This window comes from Mycteria americana, chromosome 1 (genome assembly GCF_035582795.1).
Source record: "Mycteria americana isolate JAX WOST 10 ecotype Jacksonville Zoo and Gardens chromosome 1, USCA_MyAme_1.0, whole genome shotgun sequence".
NCBI classification, from domain to species: domain Eukaryota; kingdom Metazoa; phylum Chordata; class Aves; order Ciconiiformes; family Ciconiidae; genus Mycteria; species Mycteria americana.
Window position 1 is genome coordinate 879,686 of NC_134365.1, and position 24,562 is coordinate 904,247.

General features: G+C 43.0%; 1 protein-coding gene across 5 annotated transcripts in view; it reads right to left on the minus strand.

The window, feature by feature from the left end:
• The window catches only part of PPP6R2 (protein phosphatase 6 regulatory subunit 2), a 113,920-nt gene that overhangs the window by 79,875 nt on the left and 9,483 nt on the right, over positions 1 to 24,562 (minus strand). For 4 of the 5 annotated variants that reach the window (XR_012776457.1, XM_075507232.1, XM_075507460.1 and 1 more), the window contains one exon: positions 4,229 to 4,363. The exons of the other annotated variant lie outside the window; for it this stretch is intronic. The gene's annotated coding sequence lies outside the window, so the exon portion shown is untranslated. The remainder of the gene's footprint in view (positions 1 to 4,228; positions 4,364 to 24,562) is intronic. 5 annotated transcript variants of the gene reach the window in all.

A 24,562-nucleotide genomic window follows, 5' to 3' on the forward strand; every position in this document is an offset into this window, starting at 1 on the left:
ACTATGTATGTTTCAAAGTAATCACGACTTTTTGCCTTGTTCCTTATACAAGCAGAATGTCAAGCCTCCCTTCTCCTCCGTGAGGCCTGCAATGACTGTTTCACCCCTTTTGTCTCACTTCATCTCATCCTTCCCCTTACCAGCCATTTCCACTCTGGGGCCTGGATTTGATTTTAGTTAACAGTTCGGGGGGGGGCGGGGGGGATCTTTTTAAAGCCTTCACCCAAGTACCATTAAGTTTGGCAGAAGGCCTCTACCTTTTCTAGAAAGTGTCAGAAGGGGTCTGCAAAAATAATAGGTGATTAAAATTCACCGGCTGAAAGACCAGTAGTTCTATGTATCACAAAGCTTACAGCATCTGGCAATGCTTCTTTGGCTACCATAAAAAAAAAAATACACTGCATCTTCTACTTCCCCTAACACTTCAGGTGAATTTGTCTTACTCGTTATTATCTGAATTCTATGTTTGCATTATTTTGCCCAGGATTATTACTGCAGTCAGTTCCGCAGTTACCAAAGGCTACCCTGAGCCTTCCTGAATTCGGGCACACCTACAAAAGACCCACAGCATTTTCCAGCCTTTTAGAATGCTCCCAGTACTCCAAGACCAGTAAAAACGAACATGGAGGGCCAGCAATCACCACAGGCAACTCCTTCTGGAAACTGGGAGGAAATTACCAAGATTTACTGATTTTTTTTATTTAAGCCTATTTAAACCCATTCCTGATAAAATACAACATTTAAGATTTTCCACTTAGTTACTAAGTGGAAACACATGGAAATGCTGAGAGAAGTACATTATCTTACTTGTTTCCAAAAAAGAAAGTATTTTTTAATACTTCTGACTTTCCTGTAACATCCTTTCTGTTATAAAAATACAAAGGACAAACATAACTTCAGCAGCTATGTCACAGCTGAAGAGTGTCCTGCTAGGTCCTATTTAATTCACAGTCTGTCTCTTTAGTCTCGACAGGCATGGATTCCTGATGTGAATTTTAAGGTTTTAAGTTTTAATACAAAATCTCCTTTATTTCCTCTATACGCATAAATAATTTCAAGCTTTGCTACACAGAGCAAAAGAAAAAGGATCTAGATAATTCTCTCAAATTGCAGTATCTGAGAAAGTCTTAGAACACACCTGCAATGGTAACATTGCACCAGATGGTAACAGATCACCAGGACTAGATGGCATTCACCCAAGAGCCCTACACCTTTAAAATGCAGCTACCAAACAACTAATTGCAGGGAATAAAGTATCACTTTATTTAACCTGGTGAACTTGAAGCCTAAACCAGCTTGCTTTTTAAGCAAACTGTTACACAATTTAAAAACCCCACAATGAAAACATCCAGACGGACAAGGACAGTACGATCAATAGTTCATCTGAATTCCCACAGAAGTATTTTGCATGGGCTTCTCCAAACAACTTTAAAGAAAAGCTCACTTTCTTTTGTGAATCAGCAGCTGGTTAAAACATAAGAAAGAAATGAAAAGCTAATAAAAAACCCAGAAAAGGCAGCAAGCGGGGTGCCAAAAGAAACAGTGCTGCTTAATGTATTTATATGTGATATCAGAAGAAAGATGAATAGCAAGGTAGCAACATTTACTAGCGATAGAAAAATTATTTAGCTTAAACCTCCCAAAGCTGTCACAAACAGCTGCAGAATGCTTTCATGTTAATAAGCAGCCAGACAATGAAGTTGCAGATTTAACTCAGTGCTGACAAAAGCAAAGTGAACAACACTGAACAACAACCACTCAGTTAACACCACTCCGCTCAGGGACCTGTGGCCATCCAGTACGTTAGACAGAAGTGCCCAAATCTTTATTATGGGCACGCTAGGAAAATAAATACTTGCAGGGTTTATAAACATCACCAACAGGTATTTGGGCAGCAACTGCATCACTTTAGGTGAACTTGTCTTTTCGAAAAGAGGACAAGCAGGGGATAAGCAATTTGCCTCCGTCCACTATGTCCTGACTGGCAAATCCCTTCCTCTGGGCTTGGTTCAGTCTAACCCAGGAGCCTTCTGGGACCAGTCAACATCTGCAGCATCCTCTGGATCCTCAGGAAGTCTCCCATTCTCCATCAGTTCTGAAGCCAGGCTGTCCATCTGCCCCTTGCTCATCTGAGATGTATCCCACGCTCTCCTGCGCCACAAGTTTCTTTCCTGCTGAACTTTCACACACTCACACTCTTCTGCCTGCCCCATCCCACGTTCCGGGAACTCTTCCCCCAAGCACGCTCAGATGATCCCAGGAAGGAGCCATCTCCCTCCTTCCAGAGGGCTTTGCCTGACCTGAGTGCCGCAGCCAGGACAAAGCAAACAAGAAGCCTTCGTCTGTGATGCACATCAATCCTTTTGAAGAAATGTGACATTTTAACATGCAAATAGAACAGAGCCTGTTTGTTACAGCCATTTGGAAATGATCTTGGAGCTGCCGTTCAAGGATCTCAATACAGAGCAGCAGCCAAAGAGGTAAAAGTAATGTCAAAAGTTATTACAAGAAAGAATAAGCAAGTAAACAGAAGGCTTGACATCATTTGACTATCGTGTGTTTGCATCTCAAGTGCTAGTCTGGTTAGCTTCTCAGAAGAGACAGTAGAGCTCCAACAAGTACAGCTGGTCTGATTAGCTTCTCTTAAAAGAGATTGAGCAGAACAAGAAACAGCACAGCTTTTACTGGAAGATGCATTAAACTTCACTTGATACATGACTTCAGCTCAGAAAAACAACAGATACAGAGAAAGGCATGAATGGCATTAAGGAGGTGAACAGACAGTTATTTACAGCTTCCTATAAACCCAAGAATGGGGACACCTCACAAAGTTATCAAGCAGCCAACTCAAGAACAGGCAGAAGGAAACTATTGTGTTCTGCACGGGAAGAAGAAACCCTGTGGAACTTACTGCCATAGATGGTTATGGAGTCCAAAAGCTCAACTGAGCTCAAAAACTCAGCTGGTTACACCAGCTCATAAAAACCAGGTTTATAAAGGACCCTCAAATGTTTTACAGCCACTGCTGTTTCAGAAAAATCACTAACCTGGGTTACTGTCAGAAAGCAGGAATGCTTGCCTTACATTTGTACTGTTCTAACTTCCCTGAAGTACATCGCTAGCAGGAGCGGGTATCGGCAGTCCCGAGCCAGCTGGACCTCAAGGCTGACTGCCATGTGTCAGACTGGGCTACATCAGCTGGTTTTTATTTCTATGTATCTCACTGGCATAGATATCTACAAATGTCTAGGTACCATCCACGTGCTCTAGTTCCTAGATAGCTTCCAGAACAATTTTCACCACTTGCAAGCCATCAGGTCTGACACGCAACATAACTATGATCAGCTCCATCAGCAGTAGCATCTCTGTTTACAGCTCACCTAAAACCTGCCACTTTTCTGCAACAAAACTTAGGGTCTCCTCCTTCTCCTAGGAGCTTTAACAATGCCTTTAATTCATAACCTATACCCCTGGAAACCTTGCTTTATGTAAAATCTCTTGCCTTCATAGCATTAAGAAAGCTTTTCCTAACTGAATTACCAATAGGAAAATGACCAAGTCAGCCAGCTCCGCTGCCGGCACCGGGAAGGATCTCAGCGCTGCCGCAGGCAGCCCGTCCAGCTCCAAATAATCCTAAGGCAGTAAATCCCCAATGTAATTACATGCTGCATGAGAGGGTAGTTCCTCTTGTTTGCTTTAAACTGCCCGCTTGATAACTTTGTTGGATGCTTCCAATTTCTCACCTTACGAAAACCACCGAGTAATCATGGCCTGTTCACCTTCACTACCCCAATGACAAAACGTACTGCGTGTCATCTCTATATTGTCACTTCTCAGAACAGCCACAAGCAGTTCCCAGAAGTATAGACAGCCACCAGAAAGAAAAAAGACATTCCATCTTCTTCCCATCAATTATGTACATTAAATTAGAGCTCAAGTTTTGAGAAGCACTTACCAGTTAAACCTGGTTTTAGGGAGTAACCTGACCAACATACCATGACTAGACTGCAGACTCAGCAACAGCAGAGAACTGAGCTTCTCAGCTGTATGTCACCAGCTCTGAAACTCAGAAGCAGGACCATCCCAGTGACACTACAGTTCCCCCTCAAATGCCTCCAGGTATTAAATATCAAGAACGATCTCACTAGCAACCACCAGAACACATAATATAGCATTATAAAGCACGCTGTCATCACTGAGCTTAAAAAGGAAAGGTAGATGTGCATACCTTCAGTAGAAGTTATTTCAAACGTGAAATCTTCTCCACGGACAGAGAAACATTTGGGTTACAGTTCCTGGAATATACCCAGCTTCAGAAAATTATTTTCATCCAGTGTGAATTCTTTTTCTCAAGCTTCCTATCCTGGAAAATATTTTAAAAAGTTACTATTAACCAAAGGTAACTGAGGGCCAAAGCTTTTTTCCCCTAAACAAACTTCCACATAACCTTTCAGCCCAAAGAAAAATTTCAGCAAGATGGTAGGCGACTCGGACTCTTTGCGAGGCCGTCACCACCGCCATGCCAGACACACTCCTTTCGGCTGCCCACCCCTTCTGTAGCACTGGGCAAACACGCACCTCTGTCAGCAGAGGGGTTAACAGCCCCTTCCCCTTCACAGCCCTCGCGCTCAGCTGTGAGACTTGTACCTCCTTCAAGAACACGTTTGTTTTCTTGACATCACTTCAAAAGAAAGTTATGGGTTGCCAAGGAAACCTAACGGTCATTTTCACTTGTTCCAAGAATAACTGCAGCAACAATACGCGTACTTCACACTAGGTCTGGGGCCCCAGCACCTTAAGGAGGCGGCGAGGCACTCGCCTCCAGAAGAGAGGGCACAGCGGTTTCAGGAGGGGATTCACAGAGGGGAAACGGGCAAGAGAACTAAGCTTGGCTTAGCCTGCTGGGCTCTCCCCACAACCGACAGAGCTCGGTTTTAACCAAGCCCCTCTCCCAATCCAGGTATTCCTTTTGTACTGTGGGGTTATGACCAAACAGAAAGTAACAGCCATCAGTCCCTACATGGGATGATAACGTTCCCACACTACCCCAATAAAAGAGTACGCTCACATTATTAGGGCAAATACTCCACGTATCTAAACAGCCTTGCAAACCTCAGCGTCAGAACCCAGAGAAGGCATGACAGCGTAACAGAGAGCACCAGCAGACAGAACAACATATTTTCTTCTTATCAGTAATCACTTCATTGGAGGTACAATATTCACCCAAAACTGAAGTAATTTGAACGGACAGCGTACACAATATTATTGTGCATATTTAAGGTCTGTAAATTTGATGACTTCTTTTTTCCAAGCACTTGTCCTACAAAGTCTTTCAAACATCATAAATGATAAACTGAACATAAAACAGTGCAGCACAGATTTAAAATCATAACCCGAGGCCCAAAGTGCTGCTCCAAAATCAGCCTGAATTGTTTTCCAGGGAGACCCGCCATACACCTCAGATGTAGTCAGAACACAGCAAGAATACCTCAAGACAGAGCTTGAGAAAAAGCTACGCTTTCTGATTCTACGTATCCCCTTAAAAGTCAAACTCCATTTTGGAAATTAATTTGTAGTTGTGGATATTTGCTGTATTTCTACTTAAAAGCAAAGGATGAGAAGAAAACCTCTGAATAATGACTTTAAGTTTGGCAGAGTGTAATTATTCTTTAGAAGCTACTTTATTATGGAAATTCAAAACATCTGCACCATTCTGACACTTTTGTTTGTTGTGCTTGTGGTCAAGATAAACCACACTTCACAGCTCTGTAAGATAGGTAGTATTATTTCATCCCCAATTCTGTTAAGCTTGTGCTTAAATCCAGCACAACGAGCAGTCCTGTTGGACTTAGGGAGCCCAAAGACCAGGCACGTGCTTACCACTTTACATAATCCACGTGAAGGTGGTCGGCAGAACAGCAAACCGCCTCCATGTACAGTGTACCCCACGCTCCCTTGACGCTTTCTTTAACACCGAGTCCATATAGCGAGACCCATGAAGAAGAGGAACAAGCACCCATCTTGTTCTTACTGCAAGTGCATTTGCAGCAGTATACCTTAAGGACACGGTGAAGCCGCACCTTACCGAAACGGCCTTCCCGGATTATGGAAAGATGGAAACAAGCCTACGTGACATTGTGACCTGAAAACGAGTAGGAATTTAATCTAACATTTCAAGTGACTGACATCAGCCTCGGTTAGATCTGGCATCATTAGTCTTCATGCTACATTCATCTCAATTTTTCTTCAATTTCTTCAATTATTTTTTAATTGAAATAGTAACTGAATGAATTTCCAAAGAAGAGCTGTAGGACAACTGGATCTGCTGTATTTCAACATAGCTGAAACACAGATTTGGATGATGTGGTTAATTACTTTCTTCCATTCTGAACACATACAGCTGAGACTTCAGCCTTACTCGCTTCTGAGACATGTACTTTATTTTATCTGACAAGCCATTTGAAACAAAGCACAATAGTTAAAGTAAGTAAGAGTTTATATTTTCTACCTTCTTTCCTAGTGATTTTAATTTTTTTTGCTAAACTCACTGCATGTTAACCAGCTACATACACAGACATGTTCAAAAATTTAGCATAGTCTATCCATATAGAAGTTCAGTTTTGAAGTCCAACCACGCACAGGTTTCTACATTGTCAAAAACAAAGCATCTCATTTCTAACAGGAGAAATCATCCACCTCAAAATAACAACTCCTATCTCCAGTGATTTCCTGAAATAGGTGGAGAGAATAAACCAAGTAGATCAAACATCCTTCCCATACTCAGAGATTTTAGAGGAAGCGTGATCTAACTTAGGCTATGACTTTCAAAATATACTCTAGAGTACGCCATGATTCCCTACAGTACAGACACAGTAGTAGCAAGATGAATGGACATCTATTAGCAAATTCTTTTTAAAGGCATCTGTATGGAGACAGAAGCATTCCTAGGTTCCACAATGAAATAATTAAGCATGTGTGGCTTCAGAAAAGCAGAACCACCCCGAGTCTTACTGGTGTCACAGGAGCTCTTGGCTTTGGGAAAACACGTCACTTCACGGAAACACCTAAGTATGGTTAGTGCCACTGTACTCCAACAGTAAGATACCGCTTTTCAGTTTGGGGAGAAACAAATTTGAATTAGGTTAAATTTGAGCGGACTACCCTCCTTATTCTAACAGCACATTTTTGATTCTTTGGAAATCAAATGTTTGTAAATGCCATCGTGCTAGACCTGCTCCTGTTCTTCAGGCCTCCAGCACAGGCGTCCCAGATTAAGTGTGCAGTGAACGTACTCACTGGTAAGGCAACACGCCTAAAAACAAGCAATAGGAAACTGATTATTTTAAATGACAATCAACAGAATTCACTGCCATGCCATAAAAGCTGAGAGTTTTGTAAAATTCTGCAGATCTCTGGTTTAAATGGATAACGAAGCTTTGGACAGCTCAAAGATGCAGATGGAAACACTTTGAAAGAACAAACAAATCCTCACAACGTACAGAACAAGCCAGCTGCTCAGCGGCTGTCCTCAAGTAGCTGACTCTGGGGAGAGGGGTTCATGGTGGGGTTTGGGCTTGGGAGGAGTTGTCTTGTTCTTTTAAGTCAGCTTTGCATTCCACAAAGAAAAAGTTTTTCACAAGTCACTACCCAAGAGGGGGCATAAACACATCCAGCCTGACGAACCCTAGTAACCCCCGTGCTCCTCTGCGTCCTCATCCGTGGGCACGGCACAGAGCCTGCTTTCACGTCCTGCCGCAGGAAAGCCCCAGCACCGCTCCGAAGAGCCTCCAAGGGCCGAGCACCACTGACTACCACATCCCTGCACACCACCACCTCCCTGACGAGCTCAGCACTTCATGCACCATGTGGCATCCTGACTTTGTCATCATTACCTGTCTTGTAATCATGTATCCCTGAAAAAATGGAATACTCTGAGTTATGCAAGCAACTGGTGAATTTGTTATACAAAGAATGAGAGGCTGATAAATCTAGTATTCAGAATTACTTCATGATTTCCAGCTTCAAAGTAGTCACACACCAGCCAAACCTTTCAAATAGTCGTTAGAACCAACAAGGCAGAAAAAAATTGAAGCACTTTCACTTTATGAAAGAACGCTGGCAAAATGCCCAAGTAACTTGCCCCAAGTTTAGTGTGAGCAAAATCCAAAGCAATCCAAGGGACTGCCGATTCACAGCTCCTTTCGTTAGACAGCATTTGTTTCCAAATATCCAGAATAACTAAAAATAGCTGTGTGTCTTTCACATAGCAAGACATGACTCCAAACATATTAACTCGAAGATGCAAATTAAAATAGCAAAGTGAAAGTCCAGTTTGTATATAGTTTACTTCTAAGTCAATATGGAACTAAAGTGTGTTGCAGCTTTTCCACACCCTTCTCCTCAACCATCCTGCAAGTAGAGCCCATCTTCCCTACCACTGCTTCTCCTTGCAGTCCTTAAGACAGCGGGGTTTGAGAGAGATTCCACAGCCTTTTTACGGAATCCACTCAGATAACTAAGAAAAGCTCATTAACAAGCAGTCTAAAATCCACTATATAAACCTCTACAATGCCTTTGAAAGAGCATTTACGCTTTAGCAAGTCAAGGAAAAAAAAGTTTAAAATATCCCAGCTTCTCAACTACCTCCTGAGCCCTCTTCAGGAAATTTCCACCTGAAAAGAGACTTGCTGAATGATCTGCACAACCTATTGTATGTACCCCTCTATTACTTTGGGTAGCATATGCCAAGACAATGTATATAATCACGGGAAACCAGAGACAGTGTAAGCACCATACAGGAAGGACTGGCACTACACACCCGCAGCTCAGCACCTCTGCCAGGAGCCGACCTGGGTCCAGCAGTCGGGCAGTTGTAGCCCAGCATCCCCCCAGCCATGCCCGTCTCCCGAGGCTCCTGAGGGCTGTACAAGCACAAAGAAATAGCCCGGGCCTGAGGCAGCAGGCTCCCCAACATCTCTGCTAGAGACGGGCGATTCAGACCCAACCCTGTCAGCCTGCAGAAGTCAGCCTGAACCCAACCAAGACAGCAGCACGCCTGCAGCACGGGCGCCAGGAGAGCTCAGATGCTCCTTGTAGTGCTCTGCTGCTTAAAAAAAGCAAGACATTAAAAAGAGAGCACACGTAAGGAAGTCGTTAGTAAGCAGAGAACTCTCCTTGGGCTCCTCCTGCTTTGGTACCTGCTGCCGTGGGGGAAGCAGGGAGAAGCGATGGAACTGCACCAAGGCACCCAGAGGCTGGAACGCTGCTTCCCCGCAGTGAATCCAGACGCACAACTCCCATTAACTACTAGTACAGGAGGACTGTTTATCTGGAAGAGGCATTGGAAGAGGAAAATATTGAGGAGGATGAAAATTCCTAAATAAAAATCATCAAAAGGTATATTTAACTCTTAAAAAAGAGCCTCTCTGGCTAGCTATTCTAACGGCTTGGGCACAGCAAGAGAAAAACAACTCTTGCCTTCCCCAGATGCACTGGCAGCCCCTCACAATAGTCAGGAGCAGGATGTAAGCATATGAAAAAAGGACGTGTGTGTTTTGATAATACTATATATAAAAAGCAGCTATTTTAAAACAAATTTAAAGTCTTCACACTCCCTTAGTTACTTTCACGTGGTTGATCAGAACTATCAAGCAAGATTAACTAAATTCAACTTTTTATATAAGCTATAATGTCCCTCAAGACTTTACTAATAAAGTTAGAATTTTAGTTTCCAGACTAAGGAAAAAAAAAAAAAAAAAAAAGGCATTTCTACAGGGTATCTCCACTGGAATTAAAGAGCCAAACAAATAAACAGGTAGCTTACATAAAAACAGTAACAGCCACAAACAATTCTCTAGTCAACTTTATCTCCACTTGCATGTATTTTGGAATTCATCCAGCCACTTCCCACCTACTTTAAGAGCAGTCACAAAAAAATGACCATAATCCAAAGGCAAAAAGAGGCCAGTATAAAGCAGTATAAAGTCATCCTTTCCATCTTTTCCTCTCCGGTGCAACAAGTGAGAAACACAAGTACTATTTAAGACAGTCCAGAGGCTTGCCCATTCATGGGATTTTATACGACCAACACTTGCACCAAGTCTCTGAAGTTGGGCTTCTTTGAGATCATCAACTCTTTCCTAACCTTATTTCTGCCAAGATAATGCTGCTAGGAATTCAGGGATAAAAGGCTGTAACAGCTGTAAAATTGTCAAGGAGAATAACAAAAAAAACCCTTATTGATTATTTCCAAAACCTGGGTGCAAAGTCAGGATACTTTTTATGTTTTCTAGAAAGCTGTCGAGTTCACCCTCCACAAGAGAGAGTAATTTGTCCTTGGGTCTTCAAGACGTTGCCGTCAGCTCTGGTGCCTGCACTGGCCCGCAGGTACTCAGGCATCAAGACAGTTTGACAAAGCTGTGGCCTCATACGTCATATTGTATCTGGTTTGGAAATTAATTCATAGGCACTAAGGAAAAGACCCCCTGGCAGTATTCTGCTGAGCATGGGTACCACACTGATCCTCAGCTAGACCTGCAAAGTTAAAACAACCATCAAACAACTGAGATTATTACTCCAGATATTCCAGACTAATTTTAGTCCACAGAATCCTGCATCCTGCTACTGACCTACACGGAGCCCCGAGATCACTCAGATGGTGTTTGGTCTTTTCCGCTTCCTCATTTCCCAACAAAAATTTAAAAAATAAATAATTAAAAAAGAAAACAAAACATCCATCCACCAACTCTTCTGAGACTCAACCGTAATATGGGAAGTTAAATATTCCCATAGTCACTAGTTATAACAGTAAATAAATACAGCAGCTTACACAAATGAACCACTGTACAGTTAATGGATGCTTCTGGCATTTATTAGTGTACATCAAACATTATGCATGGTGCTATTTTTTCAGAAACTATGCTGTAAACAAAGTTATAGGGAATACTCCTCCAACTTCCATTGCCACTTCACGTCATTTTCAGAGGAGAATTTGGCTCCCTGCACATTTTCAGAGCACTTGAAATTTTATAGAAATTGCTGAAATTAAAAAAAAAAAAAAAAACCCAAACAAGAAACAAAATCTTATTTGTGGACAAAACCAAACTGATCTACCCCCCTTTTTAATGCTGTATGTTTTGAAACAAAGGTTCATGTCTCACTGAAGACTAAACGCTGTCCTTGCTGAATTCGAAGTAATTGATGGCAGTTTTGGAAAGAGATGAAACGAGGCCAGTTGCATCTTCCTGCGTTTTCACAGGCTGCAAACTCACAGCATAAGATCCGAGGGGCCTGTATCTTCACGTTTCTCTCAGACAATAATGAAGCCTACCTGGCGTCTCATGCAAAGATTTGGTTTGGTTTTAATACTTCCCACAGACAGCAAAATAGTAATTTTAGGTTTTATCAACCCCTTAGGATAATTTGCAGTATTGACAGTATTTCTGCAGCAACAGTACTGTCTGGAAGCCACTCTCAGCTATTTTACTGTAGTCCTTCAGATACATAAAGGGTATGAAATACCGCTTAAAGAGTCAGCAACTAGTTTAACCTTAGATTAACAGTTTAATATTATTGTACTTTTCTGATAACAGAAGAATTCCTTTAAATAATTACTGTAGGTATAGACCCTCCCATTTCAAGAGACTATAAAATATTTGCCTTTTTCCCCTCCCCCTGGAAGTCAGTTTTTATCCTAACTGTAAGAGCAGCCAGCCTGCTCCTCTCCACCCAAATGCTGATTTCTGCTCCCGGCCTCTGCAATCCATTTCTCAGACTTCACACACACGCTCTTAACAGCAAATACCAGTTTAAAACACACCCTTTAGAAATTCAGGTTCAGAGCGACTGCAAATTTATTTTCCTCTCCATCTGGACATTTGCAAAATGATATGCAAATCATGAGATACATGAAATGATACTGGTAATTATAGAAGTAACCGAGACCCGTTACTATTTTAAACTTTTGGCCGAGCACTGTGAATATCTTTCACAGAAGCTGACCCATCCACAAAACCAGCACGTTACGGTGACCGAGCTTGCATGACATCTTTTCAAAGCTGTGAAGTACAACGCAGGATGAATGTGAAGGCATCATGGTTTTTTGAGTCAGACAAATACAGACCGTAGAAGACCCCATCCGCAAGGTCAGGCATAACCAGATAATCTTCAGTTTGCTTTTAGTTATCTAGTGCAGTTATTTATGGCAATAAACTGCCAAAAGGCACCAGAGCTGTAACAGAGAAGGAAATCAAGGACAGTGTTTTATTGTCAAATGTGCTGGCTGGAAAGAAGCTGGAGTCTGGGATAAATCACCTGCAGGAGTCTGGAAGGCCCCCAGAAAACATCCTACTGTTCCCTACCTAGCATTAATAACAAGAGAATTGTCGCACCAAAGCCCAGTGATTCACAAGGCAGGGGACAGTGTCATTTCAACCAATTTTTCTTCTACTGCCAATGCAGCGTACTGCTCTTTCACACTCCCAAGCTGATACTTTAAGTCAGCTATAATCCATTTTAAGAATCTGTCAAGCCACCCAGCAACTAAACAAGCTGAGGAAAGTTGCCAGTTTAATACATAACACCATGCTGTTACCTCACAGGAATTTACATTTTCAGTATTTTTATCACCAACATCTTCCCAAGAAATTTGATAATTTGCGTTATCAAGATCTTTTGACTGCACAACTTAAGTTGCCCAAAAAGGGCCCAACTTTCCAGAAGAGTTAAGTAAATACCCTCCAAAATTCAGAGGACACTATAATGTCTCAAGTCAACCGTGCCAAAGTCTGCAGACACATCTGAAAGTCTTCTTCCTGTGAATACTGGAGAAAGTAGACAGAAAGCCGTCACCCTGGACCCAGTTCACATCAAAAAAGGCAGAGGACACTCTTGAGAATCACCCTTGTTTATCCACGCTCTCGTTCTAGAAAACCGTAAGTCTGCAAACTACTCTATTCTGAACAAAAAACGATTTAAACTCAACCACGAATTAAAACAACGGATGAGCTATAACTGCACTTCAGTAACATAATCGAAACCAACGTCTGTTCCACTAGTGCAAAGCTCCATGGTGGGAACCCATTCACTGCTGCTCCGGCAGAACAGCCTGCCTCCTTCCCCTCGCACGCCACCGTGCTGCTTCTCGGAGCGACCAAAGCAAGCTAAGGTGAAATTACAACAAACCTCAATCCACGGTTAAGTACAGTCACTAGCATCGTACCAGGCAGACACACAGCATCACAGCTGGTAAGGAAAAGCAAGCAGATTAAACTCATTCTACTTAAAAATAATTTAAATTTTTAGTTTTAATATACACAATCCACAATGAATTAAGAACTAACACTTGTTCATATCGTGCAATGCTAAAACCCAAGGCTGCTAAACTCTTCAGGTACACCGTGACAAACACACCTACGCACAGGCCACAGGGAGGGGCGTGGGGCAGAATGAAGACTGTCAGCACACCGTACACAATTCCGTGCTAGAAAAAAAAAAAATTAAAATCACACAGAGCCCAAGGCTGACAGCATCTACTTCTAGAGGACACACAACTGCATAAAAATACTACCTAAACCTCATCATGCTCCTGATTCAAGGCACAAAAAGAATCAATTTCAATGGAAACATGCAGTTATAAGAACATGGCACAACGAGGCAGTCTAGAAGTAATTCCAAGAACACCTGCAAGTACTGAAGCTTCTGTACACTTCACCATAATCCCTCACACATCTGCCACGCTTCAGGCCTTGCTGCCAGGAGCGGTCAGGGTCTCTTCACCTCAATTTTCACCTTTCCCATCACTTGCAAAAAAAAAGAAAAAACAAAACCAAACAGGGTTGTCAGTGGTTTCCATCTATTTGTTCAATAGCACATGCAATGCCTTACATTCGTCACAGCGAGAGGAAAAAGGCATGTGAGAAATAATTCAATCCTGTATCAGTTATTTGCCCCAACCAAAACGAGCGCTTCCAAATTGCAGCTCTACAACAGCTCAAGCCAATCTCTGAATTCACACTGCCACGTCTCTTCCCTCGGACGAACACCACTGCTTGCCCAAGCCCTTGGTGTGCCAGCCTCGGGTGCCAAGCGGCAGGAAAAACCCAGCGAGGCAATAAACAGCACAGGCTGGGGGCTGTTTTGACCAATTTAGTGTCCAGGACCTCACCAAGCATTCACAAGAAAAACTGTGCCAGAAAGGTGCAAACTGCTGTGAAACCACACTCAGTCTAATCACGTGCATGGACACCGAACTACAGTCACATCATTTTTCTATATTCCCCCACAGACAATGCAATCTGAACATCGCAATTCAGCATTGATTTTGTAGATAGCAACCAAACAACTCTGAAGACTGCTCAACTTAACTTCTCCAGTCTTAAAAGGCTCATGGCTGGACTTACAAAAACACATGGCCTCTGCCTCCTTAAGCCAGATCTTAAGCCCATTCAGTGCGCTTGCATCACGGCTGCACGCAGGAACGCAGAATGCATTGTCAGTTTTCAAGACTCTTCACTCCTCCCCAGAAGTGCATTTACAGGGCACAGCACGTGCTAATTTAGCGATCAAACCTGCAGCCGGAAGGAAATAAACCTCACTGGACACACCAGGAACTGCTGAGCACCTTTCCAGGCAGTGCTTCCAGCACCTACCCCCATGAACTGCTGTGAAGGGCGTTCCTTCAAGAGAAAGGCAAAAACTCCTCAGAGTAAAAAAACATGCCACGCTGTTTACACCTCTGGAATATCATGCTTGTTCTTGCTTGGTTTTATTTCTAAGACTTGAACAGAAAGATGCAAGAATGTCTGTCTTACTTCTATATAAGCATTTTAGGATGCTGTCTGAACCAATGACCCCATGTACAATACATGCATAGTACCGAAATTACAAAAATCCCATAAAGAATACGCACAGAAATCATGTTGCAAACAGGAACACAAAACAAAAACAAAACACACCAAAAAAAAAAAAAAAGAAGAGAAACACACTCTTTCCAGAAGTCTTACTTTTACGGCATGTCAGCTGTGCGTGTGGCAAGAGCAATGCTCTTTCTGAAATTAGTGAACTGCAAGCAAGGCTCCTGATGTGCACTACCACTTAACATCAACTTAATGATTTTTTTAAAAAAGGAGCTTCCCAATTCTACTGATCACTATTTGCGTGCCGTTTTCTCTGAAATTCAACTTGCATAACAAGAGCTCTGAGAACATTTCTTTTTGTACTACCAGAGAAACAACTTTGCAGAGTAAATGGAAAAAGCGTCTGGTTCCAAATCCTCCAAGGCGGCTTTGGCAGCACACTGCTGACAAGTAGCACACTCCTAGGCCTCGGGTCCATGGGAAGCTGGGAGGGAAAAAAAAAAAAAAAGAAAAAAAAAAAAAGAAAAAAAAAAAAGGAGCACTGCTAAGTTGTTTGGTACCTATTAAGAGAGTTACTGGCTAACCAGCCAGAAGAAATGTGTCTGGCGAGCTCCGACAGTAACATGTTTTGCACCAACAAAAAGGCTCCAGATCTCCTGGGCAGTCTTCCACATAAGCCTAACTTGCCAGAAGGAATCAGCAGTAAGTAAATTTACCAGCTAGAAAGATGCCTGGTCTCATTTTTGCTTCACCCCATTCTTTTATTATCATTTATTTTAAAAAGCCTTTCTCAATTGAAAAAGATCACTGCAGCAACATCACCCACACACCACCTAACAGCTCTGAAGAGGAAAAATTGTCCTGTGACCAGAAAGTCTCCCTTCCTGAAGAAAGTCTCCATGTTACCCAAACGGGTGTTTCAGGTTAAGGGGGAGAGGGCAGGGGGGACAGGGACAGTGGGTGAGTTTCCATTTTGTTTGCAAGGGAAACTGAGCCGGTACCATGGCTGGCGCGTGGAAGGCAAAGGTTCGTTACGTTCCCCCAGGGTCTCCAGAACACCCTCAGTTTCTACAGAAATGTGACGTTCTTCCTTGAGCATTCAGAGCCTTCTTTAAGGCTGTTTTCCACTTGCTTCCAGCAGTATTTTAAACCACATTCTCCTGCTGGAAGCAAGTTCTATTTAGAAATTTTTGTAACATCTCAGAGAAAAATTTCAAAGCATCCACGCCAGCCTGCGGCAGCCACAGAGCACGCTTCCGCCACGCTGCGCGTAGCCTTAGGAAGACTGAGAAATGCGCCGAGCCCGGACCTTGCCCAGCACTGCAAAACATCCTCCACCACCTCACATGACAGGGCTGACGCAGAGGCCAAACACAATTGCTACTTGTAGATGCACAAGTGACCACCACCAACCCAGACAAACGGCATGCCGATTAGAAGGTGCTTCTGGGTGAGGGGTCCATCCTGCTTATTCTCATTTTCAACATTCTCGTTTTCTTCCCTTTCCCTCTGATGGTCAGGTCAGGGCACATTCAGATAGAAAACTCGATTCCCCCTTTTCTGGGAAGAGTATTTCCCACCTGAGGTAGTTTAAAAGAAAATCAGCAAGCACATGGACTATCATAGAACCGCTCCATTAAATGTCGTCCAAAACTGAAACTGATACAAAGTTAATTGGCAAACGACAGTACAGCTAAAGTTACTCTGCAAAAGCCAGGAAATAAAAAGCAAAAATACCATCAACCACACTCTGACTGTGATCTCTGGAACTGGCACGTACCCACTGGCAACACACCGCAAGAATGATTCAGACCATTTTGAACAAGCAGATATAAGTAATGAGCAACTGCGTTGTTTTATGGGCTGTGGTGTGTCCCACAGAACTGGATGCTTTTAGCCTGACGCTTGTGTAACCCTGGGCTTGAGAGCCACACCGACCAGTTCACAGACCGTCCTCAGCGGGTGCCAGGGCTCGCGCTGCCATAGGAGACACAACACACGTGCTCCAGAAGCACTGTGGACTCCTATGCCAAAATATAACAGTGCAAATAAAGTCAATGGCCTGTTCCTGTTGAGGACTACAGCCCGACAGCAGCCTCGGGGCACGCAACGATCCTCAAGTACTTGCTGCCCTGTACGATAGGGTTTGAGAGGCTCCTTAAGACAAAGTAAAGACGTGGCAGCTTCATGCAAATTAAGGACAGTTGTGCACAGCACCGTTTACAGTTTAGCAGCTTTTACCTTAATGAGGATATGAGCCAGCAGTTTCCTGTAACAGCAACAGTCACAGAATGGAGGAGACAGAAGGGTATCTCTGGAGATCATCCAGTCCAACCCACTGCTTTTCAAAGCGGGGTCAGCTGGAGCTGGCTGCCCAGGACTGCATCCAGGCAGGTTTTGAACGTCTCCAAGGATGGAGACCTCCACCACGTCCTTGGGCAGCCTCTGCCTGTGTTCAACCACTCTCAGAGTAAACACGTTTTCTTCTGTTCAGTTTACCACATTTCAGTTTGTGTCCACTGCCTCTTGTCCCTCACTGGGTACAGCTGAGAGCCTGGCTCCACCTTCTTTACTCCCCCATGAGGGATTTATACACATTGATGAGATCCCCCCAAGCCACCTCTCCCCCAGGATGAACAGCCCTAGCTCTCCTCACATGGCAAATGCTCCAATTAATCAACTTGGTGGCTCTTTGCTGGACTCTCTTCACTATGTCCATGTGTGTCTCGTCCTGCGGAGCCCAGCACTGGGCTCAGAACTCCAGATGTGACCCCACCAGTGCTGGGCAGATGGGAAGGATCATCTCCCTTGACTGGCTGGCAACACTCTGCACGTTGCAGCCCAGAAGGCTGCTGGTCACTTTTGCAGCAAGGGAACATTGCTGGCTCCTGGCCAGCCTTGTGTCCACCAAGATCCCGAGGTCACTCACTGCAGAGCTGCTTTCCAGCTGCTCAGCCCCAGCCTGCACTGGTGCATGGGGTTATCCCTCCCCAGGGGCAGGGCTTGGAATCTCCCTTGGCTGAACTTCATGAGACTGCTACTGGCTCATTTCCCCAGCCTGTTGAGGTCCCTCTGTACAGCAGCACAGGTCTATTAAGCACTCCTCCCAGTTTTGTGTCATATAGTGCATCCCAGATGTGCTTTATTTCATCCCTTCAGAAGATATGCTGCTATTTGTCAAGGGACAGGTAAGTGTGCATCATTCAAAAAGGGAAGAATCAAGCTTTTGAAGATGCAAGTACTTCACAACTGCAGGTCTGCATTGGAGGTGACCAGAACAGCATTATGCATTTAAGAGCAGAAACAAGGAAAGAGTTGTTAGTGAACCTGTTCAAAACAACTGAAAAGTATACTCCAGACACATAACAATCCCTTTGAAATAACTCTTTCTCCAGCTCCCACCAATCACCAGCTGTTGTGTTTGAAGGCATTTTGGCCTGGTTAGACTGATGGAAATCTTGACGACGTTTTAACCTACGCTGCATACAGCACGAATGTTAGCATCTTCTAAAGGTATTTTGATGCCTCAAGCTCCCTCTTGCTGCCAAGGCCCTGTGCACTAACAGCACTCAACTATTTCTTTTCTTCTGCTGTTGCAGAAGAAACTTCGGTTTCTTGAGGATTTAACTGCGGTGACCTGTCAAAAGACAACTGCTTGCAATACACAGACTACCTGTATTACAGTATTCTGTGTTACATGACTTCCAGCCTTTTGGTACTGAAGCATCAACACTGTGCTGCTTCTTTGCACATCCACACCCCAGGCTGCCATCCCTTCAATCAAAAACTGCAATTGCCGTCCCCAGTCCAAGGTTACTGGCTGTTACGTGTTGCCTCTAACTGCCTCTGCAGTCCATCACGACCAATACCTCCAGCCCCAACACCATCCTGCCCGCATCTTCCAGCTCCATGACCCCACCACTGTCAACTGAACTTCTCCCACCACTTAGTACAGCCAGAAGCCTATTACAGGTGGAGATGGCACAGTACAGTACAAGCCCTGTTCTGGCAGAGCCTGGATCCGCACCATGCCTTGCTGTTGAAGTACACCCCCAATGCAGGTAACAGGTGACTTACAGCAGTCTGCTCTTCTTTGGGTTCAAAACACTCAGAATCTACATTTCAGCCTGGCAGGGGAAGAGAATCATGAACTACTTAATCATTTCTAGAGCTCACTCTCAATCTCTTTAGGATCCTCCTTCAGACTCTTCAGGAATGCACTCGGTGCTTGTTTCCAAGACAAAACAACACTGATAAATTTCCTTATTCATCTTATAACATGGCCAAGACTAAATCAAAGATCTGTATTGATTCCTCTCACATTCACACAAAGCATGAAGAATAGTGACAAACCCCAACAGAGAAAAGGAAAAGCTTGCTATGTAAATAAATACTATAGCTCAAGAAGAGAGATTTTTTTTTTCAGATTATTATGAAATTATACCTGAGAGGTCTGTGGTTCTCCAGACAAACTAAAGCAGTACTGGGGATTTACTGCCATATCTAACGAGCATTGGAGCTGCTGAAGCCCACCACTATATGGAGAACTGTCTTTCAGGCAGTCACATATCTCCTTCCTACCAGCTACGCTTCTCCTGGAAAGTAGCTGTCCATGGAGCCACAAGAAGGCAAAATAAAAAATAGAAAGTTAAAGGCAGGAAATACAGAACGCCTCTTCACCAACCTTCTACTTCTTTCTAGCGCACCTAGTCTATAATTTGGAAGGACTTAGACTTCATTAATACGCACTGCTCCAAATTCAAATTGGTATCATGTCCGCCCTTGGTAGTCACGCTATCTTTGACTGTAATCAAAAATTCAACCTTATTACAGAGGAGCCTCTCTTACCTGGAAGAATCTTTTTCTCTTTAGAAACCTCCTGCAGACACCCTTTGGAAGCCAAGCCTTGGCAGGCTTTATGTCAGTCCCTCCCCAAGCATAAGAGTGTCACATCAACCCAACAACAACAAAAATAGATGTTATGGAGTGTTATCTGACATGCTCCACATGCTTTCACAAGTAATGCTACCATGGGTAGGCATTATTTTAAGTACAGTCTGTGGCAAGCAATAAAGCCCAAAGCATAAGAGTAAAATAGCAAGATACAAATCTGTCTTCTACTGGTATACAGAGCCTTAATCTCCCAAGATCAAACATTCAGGCAAATCTGTTCCAATTTTGGTGCCACGCTGAAACTGTAGCTTAATACTACAGTGAAAGACTAAGCACAAAGCCACGAGAAAAACAGAAACCAAGGTTTTGGTTATAGCCTGTGAAATAAATAACAGTTCACATAGAAAACCAAAGTAGGCCTTAGGTGTAAGAACACAATTTTACAAGCAATAGCTGCAGTAAGTTAAGGGACTAAGATGAAATGAGCAGCTGTCCTTACTACAGCAGCCTGAGTCCCAACCAGCCTTCTCTGTTCCCAAATTAAGATCATGCAATGAGCCTATCCTCGTTTGAAACAGCTAGCTGTAGGTTTAGTGAAAATAAAGCCAAGGGACATTAGCTATGAAGGGTTCTCTACGAAACTCTGCAAGAGGCATCACTGCAGTTTCAGGACACCTTTAGAAGTTGCAGGACATGAATAAAACAACTATTTTGACATCAGAATTTTACACAAATATATTCTCATTCATCACTATTCTCTTTGTTCCCTTCCCTCACCCATTTGCCCGATTCTTTTTTATAAACTCTGAATAAAAGGCAAAGCAGGATAGACTAGAGTCCTCGGAGGCAACGATGGTTCCAGCAACTGTCCACATACACCCCAGTTAGCACACGCGCCCCACTGGGCAAACTCTTACGATCTCAGCAATTTCTGCCAAGCTCTGACTGCACCTGTACACATCAAAGTCTCAAGAACATAAAACACAGAAATGAATTATAGCCTTTATTCCTCCTACAACTGAGCATACAAAATTATAAATTGTCTCTATTGTACTCAGCTAGCTTTGTAGTTAGCTATTATCATAGTATTGGGATAACTTAAATACTTAAAACCTGCGACAACTAATATCTTATACCATGTCTCAGTCTTAGTAAAAAAAATGGACTTAGTTTATCACTGTTTCATTACTCCATCTTCCTTCCACCCCCTCAGTGTCTCATAACCTTCAGAGGTGAACAGTCAAACAGTCAGAAGCTTCTGTTTTGTACAGGTGAAGGATGTGCCGGGGGGGGAAGGGGGAGAGTATTTTGCCTGTAGGCCACTTTCAGAGCAGAAGGCCAGCAAAGCTTTGCGTGAATGGCAGAATGGTTTGTCAACATCTTGTGCAGTGGAAACAGCTTCCTCTAGTGAGCGCACCCCTGAATGCCAGTGCAGGCATCTGCTTCTACCTTCCCAGCTTCGGCTGCTTCAGAAAAGGCAAGGAGAGATTATCATCCTGCCAGGCACGGGCGAATACTTCCTAAAGAATGAGAAGAGTCAAATCTCCCAATGGAAGTTTTTCACATTACATCAACCTGGTATCCCAACCCCATGGTACCAATTAGGCAGCGGTCACAATACACTTTATTCATGCCATTTTCAGCAAAGATTCAGTACCTGAATTTTAGTATTTCAGTACTACCGAATCCAGCACTGCATACTTGGCCACAGCTACACTTCCCAACGTGGAGAGACCTGTGCCTTACGCAGCAGTGCTGAAACCCACCCTGCAGCCCAGCAGCACCAGCCGGCTCTTCGCTCACACGCCTCCTCTTGCCCTGGTACCGGCTCTGCAGCTCCTTTTCCCCTAACCTCTTCTTTGCAGCATTCTGACACAGCATTCTCCTGCCACAGTGTTCAGGGTTTGCCTTGTGACTCTCTCCCACCCCAGCAGCAGAAAACAGTAGAGGAAAATCTCTGTCCCAAATCCCAGTCTGCTCAGAAACTGTGTACAACCTCCCAGGGCACCTGTACTACAGGAGGCACTCACGCCGCTCCACGGCCACAGCGAATGTGCAAAGAAGAAGATGGAAACACTGAACAGAGGATTCTGTTAATCTTCAAATGTTACCATATAACTAAAGATGTGTTTCAGCTTCTCAAGAGATTGCTTAGCCCAAGCTGTTGATTTGGAAACACTTAGATACACTTATAATTCTCAGATAGAATTTACTCATAACCAAAACAGTCTTTCACCAGTTAGCCAAGAGCCTCCTTTTGTTTTCCTCTTCTGAGCTAGCGATATGAATGTCTTCATTTTTTCTTAACATCTAACTGACAGATGAAAGAGCCATCTACGTTTACATTCCTTGGACACAAACAGTAAAGCACAAGTACTGCAGGAGAGAGGCTGGTATACCAGCACAGCAAGGGGTTGTGCTGGGGTTTTTTTCTTTTAATAAAAAACTGCTTCAGGCAAAAAATGATGAAGGCCTGTCTGTAGTACAAATATGCACACAAAATTAAGAGCTACTTCTAATTATTCTATGCTTCTGAAGTTCCCTAATAAAGAGATGGTATCAAGAAGTACTTTGTCTTGATGATCAACTTTATCCTCATCTAGTATCTAGTTAAACAGCCTTCTAATTGATGCCCTACCCCATGCTAAGGACAAAATTTGCACAGCTTCTTTATTTAAATGTTACATTTTTAATTAAATTCAACACACCCAGACACTGAAGAAACTGCAGTGCTTCAAAAAATGCAGGAAAAAGCTAGCCAGAAAAATATACCAAACGCGCTGTGAACATAATTGCACAAAAAAGGTCTTTTTTTTCTAGGTCAGACAAAAGCATATGGAGCTAAACACACCCCAAAGAATTAAACTCCACAGCCTACCAGCTTCACGTTATCTAGGAGGGCATAGTCATATCAAAATTTTTAACCTGTACTCACTCTATCACTAATAATTCAAGAAGATTAACAGTCGACCATTTTCAGCTACTCCTCTCCCTGTTTATGCAGCTCCAGAGTCCCTCTGCCCCATGGAAGCAGGCATCGGCAGCATCTACAGGAACCCCGGGGGGGATTTCTGTGCTTCACTTTGAAGATTAACCTTTAAGTGTAAGATTTGCAACTTGGTTTGAATATTAAAAAGCTAGCACATAATCATTGTTAAAACAAGCAAAAGAAAATCATGGGGGTTTTTAAGTGTCGATTCACCCCTCTCGCAGGTCTCCCCACTCCACTCCTCCTGCACTTGCACTGTGTACGTTAATAAACAAGGGCTTTGATGCCACAGACTGTTTACTACATGTTGTTTAAGCACAAATTAAATTTTTCCTGGATCACCACAGTTAAACCCTTCAGAAATAATTATTATTAATTAGACTATTATCTCAGAAGTGAGATGCTGGTACTTACTGGGGCACACAAGCAGCGTTTTTCAGAAAACCCAGTCTGTCACAGTCATTACCACATTGATCTCTGGACCCTGGATGTTTTATTTTTTGCTGCACACACAGAGTAAGACAGGACTACAAAAGAAACATCATACCGGTCAGACTATTCAATAGCGAAGCAGCAGCATTTGCAAACTAAGATTTCCTGTTGCACTTTACAAGAAGATCAAGAGCTGTATGTTTTAGATACACCTATTTTATCAGTACTGTGATGTCCTCAAATGAGCAAGAAAAACAACTGCTTGCATTCCTTCAATGGTCCTTTATACAAGTTCAAAGCTTCCAAACTGCATTTGTGCCTCTATCTACATTTTTTGCATGCTGCAGTTTTTACCAGAATATTCTGCCATTGAGCCGTTCTACCAACCAAGCTACGTGGAAACAAGGCACAACATTGCTTTGCCAAAACCGCACCAAACCAGCACCTTACATCAGGCATCTCAATTATCAAATTATCAATAATCAACAAAATATGCATCTCAATTTCCTTAATCTTTCAGGACACCATATAGACACAGTCCACACAAAGTTGATGTAGTTCTACAGTTAAAATAGATATTGAGACACTTCAGAAGAAAAACCTTATACATGACAATGGACCACCAGCCTGTTTTCCCTTCATGGCACCACTTAAACGATATTTATGGGCTAAGCTTCCTTCGTCATAAAACATCTTGAAAGGAAAACAATCATTTGGAAATCTCAGACCCACCCTTTGGAGTTCAACGGGCTTTACCTGGACAAATAAACATTAAAGCTCAGGCTGCTCTTGAAATCATAAACCAGAATTATGCATTGATGATGTTAGGCCATAGTTAGCCATGTATTTAAACCTGCACTGCTGAAAATAAAAAAACCCACAAAACTGTTTTCCTTTTCCATGCAGTATTAGCAGAAAAAAAAAAGTCAGCTGGATCAGTCCCCCAAAGAGGTTCAGAGCGCAGCTGCACAAATGCTTGTGCCAGCAAGGAGGGAGGGTAGAGAAGTGGTAAAGAGCGGGTATGAGCAGCAAGAAGGGACAGCTCTCCAGCGGTAGTGCCGGCTTAAATGCCATGTCAAACTATGGCTTGAAGCACAAATGCTAAGAAGTCGTTCACACTGTAACTAAATAGCCTTAATCATAACCAAAAACACTAATAAAAAGCACAGAATTTGTAACAGAAAAGGTGAAGATTTCAAATGACTGAAAAGGTTGACATTTATTTTTCCAAGTTTAATGAAGAATTCTAGGGATTGTATGAACTTTGGGAAAATAAACTAACATCACCCTTGCACAAAAGATCATCAGTAAGTACTCTTGGTCTCTATAAATACTTCAGAGAACGAAAGTTATGATAGCTGGCAGAACAGAGTATCATCTTGGTGATCATCTC